Below are 11029 nucleotides of genomic sequence, written 5' to 3'. Positions count from 1 at the left end.
TTATTCATCAATATTATTAGATTCTCCCTTCCCTCTCCTGAAGCTAGGAATAGAAACGTATGAAATTACTGTGGAGGATGCGCACTTAAAACAAAGTATTGAGTAAGAAGGATATGAAAAACATGCACAGCTGTAATACAGAAAGAGGTTTTATGTGCCCGTGTAGGGGGAGTATTACATTCAATACTCAGCTGGCAGGACCCTGGCAGGGGAGAAGCTTGAGAAAGACAGGCTGGGTATACCTTGCCCCACTGCCAGAGATGGTGCTTTTGAGAAATATATTGGATATTTTCCTTGCTTCCAAAGTTGAGACATGCACAAACACAGAGAAAAGGCCTCCTTGAAATACTGGAGTGGTATTTTTGTTGCATTGGAGGTGCATGTACACCTTGCACAAGGGTGGCTGTCTGCAGACGGGGTCATGTTCCACCTGCTTTGCCCAATATGAGTCAGGGAGTGGACACAGTCACAGAAATCACTGCACTGGCAGCACCCGGGCACCAGTAGTCTGCCCAGGCAGCCAACAGCATGGAGTATCCTTCCCAGTTTGATCTTAGAGGGTGTTTGCCTGCTGGCCTAGCCTGAGGAAAGGAACTTTGCACTGGGGAGGTGCTTTCACAGTGTATTTATTGCCAGTCCCTCTTGGTCAAGTTTACCTTTGGCAACACACTATTTCAGTGGGTGACTTGAAGCAACTAAATCTGCAAGTGGGAGATACACCCAGAGTGCTGGGAGTTTGAACAAGAGCTGGTTGGAGGCAGAAGTGTCTCCATTGCACCCAGTCTTGGGGACAGGTAACTTTCCAGTAAGTGCATGTTAGCCTTGCCCCAGGCAAACACAAACCTGGGAAACTTCTGGTGGGGCAACACCTTGTCTCTCATTTAACAAGCAGAGAAGTAAAAATGCAGTGCTCTCTCCAAGCCCATCAGAACTATATACAGATGCCAGGAGTTTAACAGAGGACTACAGTAGGTGTTAAAGCTCTTGTTATCCCACCTGCAATTACAATTTGACAGATCTCAGGCATGGAGGAGAAACTGGAGAAACTGCAAAGTACAAGTACTGTACTCCAGCCAGCACAGGGAGTACAGCTTCCATCCTTCAGCTGGGGTTGCTTTGCTTTTTCACAATGTATGACATCATGGAAACACAGCTGCTATTATGTTTCTGCTGCAAAAACACATCTTGCAGATGTGGTACTGCCTAGAAAACTCCTGGGCTTCCTAGGAAGTTACTGTGTGGCTTTCGCCCACCTCTCTGGCATGGGTCACAGGGTGCTGAATGAGAAAACATGGAGCTTTTCTCTTTGGGGTTTTCACAGGCACAAGGTTCACCTGTGGTTCAGTGTTTAACTAAAACTAAGGCTGACAGCTTTTCCCTATAAATTAAATTAATGAGATGTTTGAACTACTGCTAAATTGTTTGTGCAGATCTTTGCTGCTTGATATTGTCCTTGAGCTCCCTTCCCACGGGCACTCTCTGCAGACATGCTCACTCCCCTGCCCATGCTGGGATTACAGGAGCCATCATTACCGGTACTGTGTGTGCCAGGAGGGGTGGTCACACAGAAACTCCCTGCATCATCTAGAGATGCTCCTAAGTAAAAGTTTACTTACTAAAAAGAATAAACAAATTTAAAAATTAAATCCTGACTTTTTAATCAGACGGGATGCTTTTGCTGGTGCTAGTCTAAGGGCACTGTCCAGCAAGTGCTGCCTCGTGGTGATCACACTCTAGGCAGGTCTCACCACTTTGCCCACTTGCCCAGGCTTTTCACTTAAACCTTCTTAACTCATCCACTTCCAGCCCCTCACAGCCGTCTTGCTATAACAGCTCTCACACTCTCCACTTGTCATCACTTCCAATACTTTTAAATTAAAATGGGCTGGATTAGCAGAGGCTGGTGATTAAGTTAACAAGCTCATTTAGGTCAATATGAGATAAGAGTTATATGTAGCCAGGAGTGGTGTCTGTTTGCCTGAATTGCCAGCTGCAGGAGCTTAGTGGCTTGATTCAGTCTGGTATCAGCTCGGAGAGGTGTCAGGACTTTGATGACAATGGGAAACTTGCCTGGGGTAAGTCTGCTCCCTGAGAAGCCCTGGGAGGGTGGGTAAGGTAGGTCTTAGAGAGGAGGAAGAAATTTTTCACGATGATGGTAATAAAGTACCGGCCCAGGTTGACCAGAGAGGTGGTGGATGCCCTGATCTGGGTGAAGATGTCCCTGCTCATGGCAAGGGTGGGACTGGATGAGCTTTGAAGGTCCCTACCAACACAAACTATGAAAGTAGGCAACACATATGTGTGTTAGTGTTTCTGTCTTAAAGAAATGCAGTGCTTGGAGGAAGAGAACACCTACTGAGTGGAGCAAGCAGAACAAATTATTTAATGAATAGCAACCTTGTAGAAGACAAGCTTTTTAAGCATAGAAATTGAAGTTTTTATGATTTGGTAAAGTTCCCTGAGTGCTTCCTTTGCTGTATTTGTGCTGAAGAAGACTTTTCTTCAGTATGGCACAATTTCCTGCAACAGAGTAAAGAGGTAGTTGTGACCTGAGAGCTGTGGTTGTCCAGCTGAGGAGGAGAGAGAGTACATTAGCTTTTTGTTGCATGAAAATTAATCTGAGCAAATATCACTGTCAGAGAAGTTAATAGCTGTAAAACAGAGAAGAAAGCAAAATGCAGGTAGTGAGGCTGTTTTATAATACATGCATATCTTAAGAGGATCTGATCTCTAGGAACCATGTATCTCAGTGCTGTTTGAAGCAAAATCTGTGATTTGCAGTAAAAATTGTGTTTGTTTTAAAATATTTCAGTTTTCATTCCTATCTTCTTCCATACTGTTTGCACCATATCTCCATTACAGTTCAGGATAGATGCAGGAAATGTTGAGTAAGTGCTTGCCCCTTTTTTTCACACTCCTCTCCCAAAGGAACACATTGTAAGCCTGAAGTGCAGGTAGAGTGAGCATCAGTTTGCTTGCAAATGCCTCTGAATGGTTACTATACTCTATTCCACTAAGGGTAAAATTCTTGTAAGGAGAAAAAGCCATGACTATTGCTCAAATAAACACAGTCCCTCTTGGGCCACAGTTATGTTATAACTTACAAAAGTTATGCTGAACAGCAAATTGTCAAAGAAGAAAAAATTGTGACCAAGTAAAGACATTCATCTGATGGAAGAGGAGCGGCTTTCTGGCAGAATGATTTAGTATCCAAGATTCCCCAGTTCCAAAGGGCTGAAATGGGACTGAATATAGAGTTGTGTGTATTTGGTGGTCTCTTTGTCACTGATGCTCCCACCAGATCAAAGTTTCCATGGGGAATACAGATGAAGTTTTGTAACTGGGGCATTTGATGTTCTTTGGGAGAACTTAGTCCTCTGCTTCTTTCTGGATCATCAAATGAATAGTTTAGCCATTAAGTTGTTTTTAAAATAGCATCCATTTCCCTCTCTCTGGTACCATATTCTGTTTATTAGATGCAAACACAATACAGGGAGTGTTGAAATAAGCAAATTAGAGATCTATCTAGAGCAAAATATCCTTTAATGCTGGGAGCAACTAGTGCAGAAGACAAAAATGAACAAAGGTTGGACCAGTTTCATCTGTGTGGTCCCTTTCAACCTGGTATTCTGTCATATCACATGGACATGGCAGGCGAATTGCGGAGCTCACTTGTTTAATCATTCTGCCAGAAAGCCGCTCCTCTTCCATCAGATGAATGTCTTTACTCTGTTAGGCTGAAAGTGGCTAAGAAGGGAGGAGGTGAGTAAGACAACAGGGACAAGAAGAGAAAGGCTAAGGCAGAGGAGGCTGGTTGTGATGAGGGAACAGGGGCAAGTGTGGATTAAACTTAAATAATATAGTGCATTTAGTTCGATAACTCTTTGTGTGGTTTGTCTCTACCTGGGATATCCAGTTTGAATGGCACTCCAGGATTACACGGTGTCCAGCTACTGTTTAATTATTTGCATAAGGATACTTCAGTCAGATTTTGGTAATCTCAGCATTTTGGGCTGTTGCAGTGTTTCTTTAGGATTACCGGTGAGTTTCATGTCCTTGCCTGTTTGCATTTTCAGCTGAGATTTACAGCAAACAGCAAAGAAAAATGCCAAAGGGCAACTTTTCAATTCTTAGCACAATAAAAATCTGTGCCAGGATTCATGCATATATTCATGTGGACACCTGTGTTATTGAAAAACATTTCCTTTGCTATTTGTGATGTATTTACTTGAACCATTCTGAAATTCAAGTAATGCATAATACTGAAAAGTCTCCTATGGAGCTTAGTAGGAAACACGAAACTTTATTTTGTGCTTGGAAATACTGCACTACGTATTACTTTCTATTCTCTTCAAGCACTTCCAGAAAAGAGCCTTATTCTTGGCTGGAACCTGTGCAAACCCTAGAAGGTCTCAGCAGGCCATGACCAGGGCAAAGCTGTAAAGCTTTAGGGGTTAATACTTGTTTATAAGCCATATTCCTGGGCAATTCCATTTTTGACCTGGTGCTGAACTTACCTTGAAGTCTTTTCTGGCTATTTTATATGTTCTCTCATCACCAAAACGTCTGTACATTTGCTTAACTTGTTTAATTTATAGATTAGATCTCACATCCTGGTTTCTTCTCTTTTTCAGGCGACTAGGTGAGCACCAGGTGCAAGTTACAAGTGTCTGACTCTTCCAGGGAGATATTGGCCTTGCAAGGACCTTCACTCTGTGACTTGGAGGAGGTCGTGCTTTACTACTGTGAATGTCTGACAGACTGTTAAGACAGAGAAGTACAGTAGGGAGCAATAGGACCTTTATTGTGATGTGATGTTTAGTGGGAAGTGTGGTGAGGTCCTGACTCATTGCTCAGACACTCTCTTATTTATCTGCTCCTATTTAACATATGTCTCAAATGTAGCTCTAAGCACATGTGCAGAACTTATTGCTGTAACAAATCTTGTCAGCCTGAACAACACTTGAGATGAAGAACAGGAACAGAGACTTTCAAGTCAGAGACAAATACCAGAGAAGATTAATTACTCATAGATGTGTATCTACATCTATGCTGTGGTATCACAGTGTTGCCTGGATCCCGTGGGTGCAGGTCTCTGGCATGAAGGTTCTGCTCCAACAACACATTGCTATGAGGAGCTTGTGGTGCAGCCCAAACTCACGCTGTTCATAACTAATGAAGATAACCAAGGGTTCCCATTCTGTGACATTGCAGTGCACTTGGCCCTTCCCATAGGTGGGATTTAAACCTATGAGAACTTGCCTTGTTAGCTACCAGGAGGTTGAGGCAATGGCACTCTTGCAACCAAGTTCAGGTTCGAGGTCTCTTACCTGTGAAAAAAATCAATAAATCAAAATATTAGAAGGTGCCATGCTGATAATAGATTCTTCCAAGAATATTTTTCCCAAAGCTTAAACTATTTCCAACAACAAGAAGTTATAATGAAGACTAAGTGTATTTATGAAATGAAATCATTAACAATGGATTAGCCAGTGGAATTCAATTTCCTGTTCCATCAGTGATGTTAACATAGACTGAAATTTCATTGATGTATTGGGCATCATTGCCATCCTCTTAACTGAGAGAAAAATATTTGCTATTCTCCACTAGTTGCACTTCACAGGCAAAACTGCATCTTATACAAGGGATCAAGCCAGAATCTTAATGGAAAAAGTATTTACAAGAAAATAAACGTGCACATAAATATTTCACAGGCATCTCATATATGCTTTGCGTTTCGTCATATTTAATGTATGAATGTATCTGTCTTACTTGCGTGGATTTTTTCCTCTTAAGGAATGTCTTAAGGAGCTTAATGTAGAGGAATACATTTGTGTGAGTGTCTATAGGGTTTTACAGGATAATATATAGAAAGGGTACAGGAAACCTGCTCCTAAGAGTTCTTTTTCTTAAGGAACAGTATTGAAAAAGCTCTCTTGTGACTTTATAAGTATTAAGCGTTTGAAGCTCTGTTCCCTGCTTTTATGTCACGTATGCTCAGCCCTGCTGTGGCTTTCCCTCTTGCCCAAGGGGGACAGCACAGGCTTCCTCACAGTTCATGGAAATGGAGCTTCATGGGCTGAGAACTGGCTGTAATTTTGGATATCTGGTTTTACTCCAGTGGACCAAACTGCCTCAAGCACAGCAGAGATCTGGACTAATCTGACCACCAGAATAATCTGCAAGCATTGCTGCCTTGTGCCCATTGCTGCCTTCTCTCAACTCACCAGAAAATGTGTTAAACAGCAGAAGATCTTGTAGGGATCCTTGAGACTCCTTTCTTTGGCAAAACCTGATGGTTTAATTCTGCTCCTTGTTTTCCAAGTGTTCTCCATCCTTCCACCCCTAGGATCGTATTTTAGCACATTAGCACATAGAGGACTCTGCTGAACTGCAACAGGGATGTCCATGTCATGTGTATGGTGGTGACTGAGACAAGATGCTCACTCTGTGTGTGGTAAAGCTGCTTCTTTAGCCTACTTAGCACAGAATAAATCCAAGCTACCATTTCTTAGGTCCTGTGAGGGGGTCTTGGCAGTTCAGTGTGGTTTGCTGTCATCACAAGGTCACTGTCTTATAACATGATGCCTTGGGGTATTAGGCAGGTCTGCAAACAGTATGCTTATTCGCATATGCTGCTTGTTAAATTTTTTTTCTCTCTAAATCATTCTCTGCCAGAAAATTATGATTTGGGAAAGTCCTCAGGTGATGGTCATGGCCAGGAAATGGGCTGTCCTGCACTTGGGGGTGGTGGTGGTGTTATTTCACGTACAGCCAGGCAGGTGCCAGCTGTACCTCCCTGACCATGGGCAGCAGAACCCTTTCTGTAAAGAAAGTGTTTCTCCAGATATTTGACCACTGTCTTGAAACAAAAATGAACTACTAGGTTTAAATCCCAGTGATATAACAAAACAGTGTTTGACACAAAGGAAAACCAAAACAAAATAAACAACCAAAAAAAATTTATTTAGGGAAAAGTAGTTTTTGGAAATGTTATTTTTGAAATAAAGACATGGTGAGTTTAACTTTAAATACAAAACAAATGTGGCTTTCACGGAATCACAGAATATTAGGGATTGGAAGGGATCTCGAAAGCTCATCCAGTCCAGTCCCCCTGCTAGAGCAGGAACACCCAGATGAGGTTACATAGGAAGGCATCCAGGCAGGTCTTGAATGCCTCCAGAGTAGGAGACTCCACAACCTAATGAAACTTATTCCTCTTTTCCTGCCAATTAAAAATCACCAAGCCAATCAATTTCTGAACCAGTTCAAGGGGACCAAAGGTGATTCAAATAGAAGATAATAAGACCTGATTGCATTTGGACTTGTCTTGAGTTTTAATACATGCAGCCATATTTTTCTTGTCACGTAAACTCCAGAGAGAAGAAATATATTTTTTTTTTTTTTTTAATGTTAGTGCTAAAATTGTCTGCTAGTTATGAACATTTCTGTTATAGTGGTTGCAGCCTTACCTCCCACTGACACAGGAGCTGGGGAACACGTGGCTGTGTTCATAGTGCACCGGATCAGCTCAAGCTGCACATGAAGGAGGCTTAGCTCTAATAAAGCCAGAGAGCTTGGCTGTGTCACCCCTCCAGGAGTGGGCTGACCTCACCGGAGGGCTGGAGGAGATGGTGTTCATAGGGAAGATTCACTTGAGGACATCTGTCAGAGTACTTAGGAGCTTCTGCCTTTTAACAGAGTGATTAAATAAAAACTGGAGCTCTAAATCAGGTTAAGCAGCCAACAGAGTCTTTACTCCTCATCTTCACTTAGTATGCAATGTAGTCAGCATGTGGTACCAGGTAACTTTGCTGTTTCCTGAAGGATTAGCACCCTGGAACAGCACTCTGGTTTTCTTTTGTAAAAAACCCAGGAAAAGATCTCCCCCTGCGCAGACAGCCAAGACTTAGTTTTAAGTTGCCCAATAGAAATAGCTACTCTAATACAGTTTCTGCAGGGTTTGGGTCATACAGTACCACTGTGGTGCTGAAGGACACAAACACAGCACTGCTTACATCATCAGTTATAGCACTGGTGAAGATGTTAAACCTCCTGTGCTAATAGCATGGGGCTGGGCTAACCTCTTCAGCAATTGAGTCGTCACATATATGATGTGAGATCACCACTTTTGTCTCCAGTGTGAGGCCACAGAGGCCAAAGCAACGAGGGGGACCATCCATCATGTCCCCCAGCTTGCTGCTCCTGAAGGTTTTATGGCCACATCCCTCTCGGGAGCTGCTTCCGGGCCGGGCTGCAGGTGGCGATGCTCGGCAGGGAATGTGCAGCTCTAGCCCTGGAGAGGAGGCTGGATTTGGAGCCTTGGTGCTCGGACCTGGGCTAGAAAATGGGCAGTCTGGGCCCTTTCTATTCGGAGAGGGGTGTGGGAGGGGGAGGCGAGCACCACAGAAGGGTGATGATGAAGGAGCTAATGAAAGGGAAAGAACTCGTCGGTGTGGAGTCAGTGCGTATGAGACAAACCCAGAGAGTGGCATGTTTTCCCATCCGGGAGGGCCGGGGACTCAGAAAGAGAGAGGAATGCTTGCTAGGTGGGATTTATGGGCTGACACCGGTCTGCAAAACTGAACTGTGCTGGGGATGCTTGGGTGAACATCTGTAAGCTCTGCAGCAGTTCTGTTTTGGAGAAGCCTCTACCCTGTGCTTAATGCCATGTTTCGGGAATTAGGTGTCCTGGATGTGATTCTCTGCTTTCCCAAAGGGAGCTTGGCAGCCCTAAGTGAAAATAAATTGCCTTGAAACATCCATCCTGTGACTGGAAAAGAAATCTATTACTTGCCATTAAGGTATTCGAATCAAAATGTGCCATATGCAGCATTTCCCCATGGGATGCAGCCAGCAGATGCGTTGGCAGGCCCCCACAGCCCACACTGGGCAAAAACAAATGCTCACAAATGCAATAATAACCGTTCTTTGGAACTCAGGCCAGTTTTAGCTCTGCCTGTATAACCAGTGAAGCTATGGGATGTGTCTGAGATCACACAGAAAATACGCAAAGCAGGGACTTGAATTCACATCTCTCCGTTATATGGTGGTGCTGCTATGAGTGGACCATCCTGGAACAAGAGTCGTGAAGGAGAACAATATTAAAGTGTGTGCTCTGCTGGGGACGTAGGCTAGAGGTTGAATATATGTGTCTAGGTATCAAGTTTTAGAAGAGGGTCTGTGGCCGAAGGATGGGGTGGGGGAGTCACCTGATTTCTTCTGTGTTCTTCAATCACCTACAGAATATCAGAAAGTCACAGGTAGGGAGAATTCTTCTTAATGCTGAGACTCTACTTTTAATGTCATGGTTATGTTTTGCACATCAACATCAAATACTATTGGGAAAAATTATTCTGTTTAGAAAAGCATCAAACGCTATCTTCAAAGAATAATACGTCAAGACCATGTACGTGCTCTGGCATTTTTGAAGTTGCCTTCATGCTCATTAGCCTTTAAAGTTATGATGAGTGACTTTTTGTCTATCAAAAGTTGCAGAGACTTCAAACTTTCTAAGCACTTTGCACATCAGTAGTGTTTGGTTTTGGTAGTCCTCCCTATTGCACTGTGTTTTGCTTGTGTGCTTCTAAGCCTTTTACTACACAAAATGAGACTTTTGCTGACCGAACTCTAGTAATTTACAAATTCTGCAGGCTTTGTTCATTTGCAAATCAAATGGATGAATTAAATTCAATTGGGACAATAAACATCCAAAGGATGGTAGAAGATACTATCTTCTGAAGCATAGCCTTCATCTGGCTTAGCTGCACAGACTCAGTGTAACAGATCAGCTCTGTTTACCAAAGTGCTCCCGGTGTTTGCCATGTCGCATCCCGAAATGTCATTGCTATGAAGCATATGAACTTCCCACAGGCCCATAAGTCTCAATCTTCAGTTGTTTTTAGGGGAGGTAACAGATTTCGGATTTGGGCAGCTATTTCTTTTTAAAGCAGGAAACTGCCTTCAAAAGCAGATCTTCTATGTAAGGTGATAACTGGAAATGAAGGGCACAACTAACTGATCCCCTTCCCTGTTTTCCTGCAGCACCAAGCTGAGTAAGGAGATGTTACCAGGCCCTTACTTTTATCTCTTAGCATGCTTCTGCTCTGCACATAGTGTTGGCTGTATTGGAAGTGTCCTACAGATCTGTGCTGGCATCACCTCTCAAAATTTCACCCTGTGCTTATACAAGAACCAGTTATGTTTGAGGACAGTGAAAGCAAAAGCCAGGTTTCACAGGCTTGCTCCCAAAGAGGCAAAACCAACTCATTCTTGGGGACTGCCTGAGAGCTGTCTGCAGCTTGGGGACTCTTCCAAGTCTGGTTGGAGTTAGCAGAAATCCTGACTCTTTGTTTTCTTGCATCTGTATTGAGGAAAAGGTCTTTTCTAAAACTCTGATGTTAAGCTTTTCTGTCACGTGGAGCTTGCATATAATAGAGGAAGCAAGTTACTGGTTTCCAGGGAATAGTGCATGCTGTATTCTTTTTTATTATTATTATTTTTTAAAGTCTGTATCCATTACTCTGACAGCAAGGAAAGTGAGCAAGTTGCACAGTCTTTGGTGACAGCTACCTTTTCCCTCCCCTCTTGCATATGGGGAATAGAGACACCAACAAAGTTTCTCCCCTGTGGCATGACTGGCTGCTTGACGCTGTCTGTACAGGGAAGAGCTGTCCTTGCTGCTTCCAGGATGGAGGTGGCACTTCTGCAGGTGACAAAGGAGTAACCAAGGGAAAAGATTTCATTTTTTTTTCTGGTTGAGGTAACTGAACCCATTCTTTATAATCCTCAGCCCTTTGCTACCTCTTCACTACAGTTCAATGGGATATTTTGTGAGTTCTCTGATTTTAAAATCAACCTAGTGTAAACCTGTTGGCCTGGGGTTCTGCCAGCAAAGTTTTAGCTATCCCAGTGGACCTTGCAATGGTAGGAAAAGAGTGCAGGGCTGCATCTGAATCACAGCTGAAAAGCAGCACGTCTCTGGATAACATCCTTCTCTTTCCTAGCGAGACATAATGCACACAGGTAT

This window comes from Columba livia, chromosome 12 (assembly GCF_036013475.1).
Source record: "Columba livia isolate bColLiv1 breed racing homer chromosome 12, bColLiv1.pat.W.v2, whole genome shotgun sequence".
Taxonomy (NCBI): domain Eukaryota; kingdom Metazoa; phylum Chordata; class Aves; order Columbiformes; family Columbidae; genus Columba; species Columba livia.
This window is presented reverse-complemented; position numbering follows the sequence as displayed.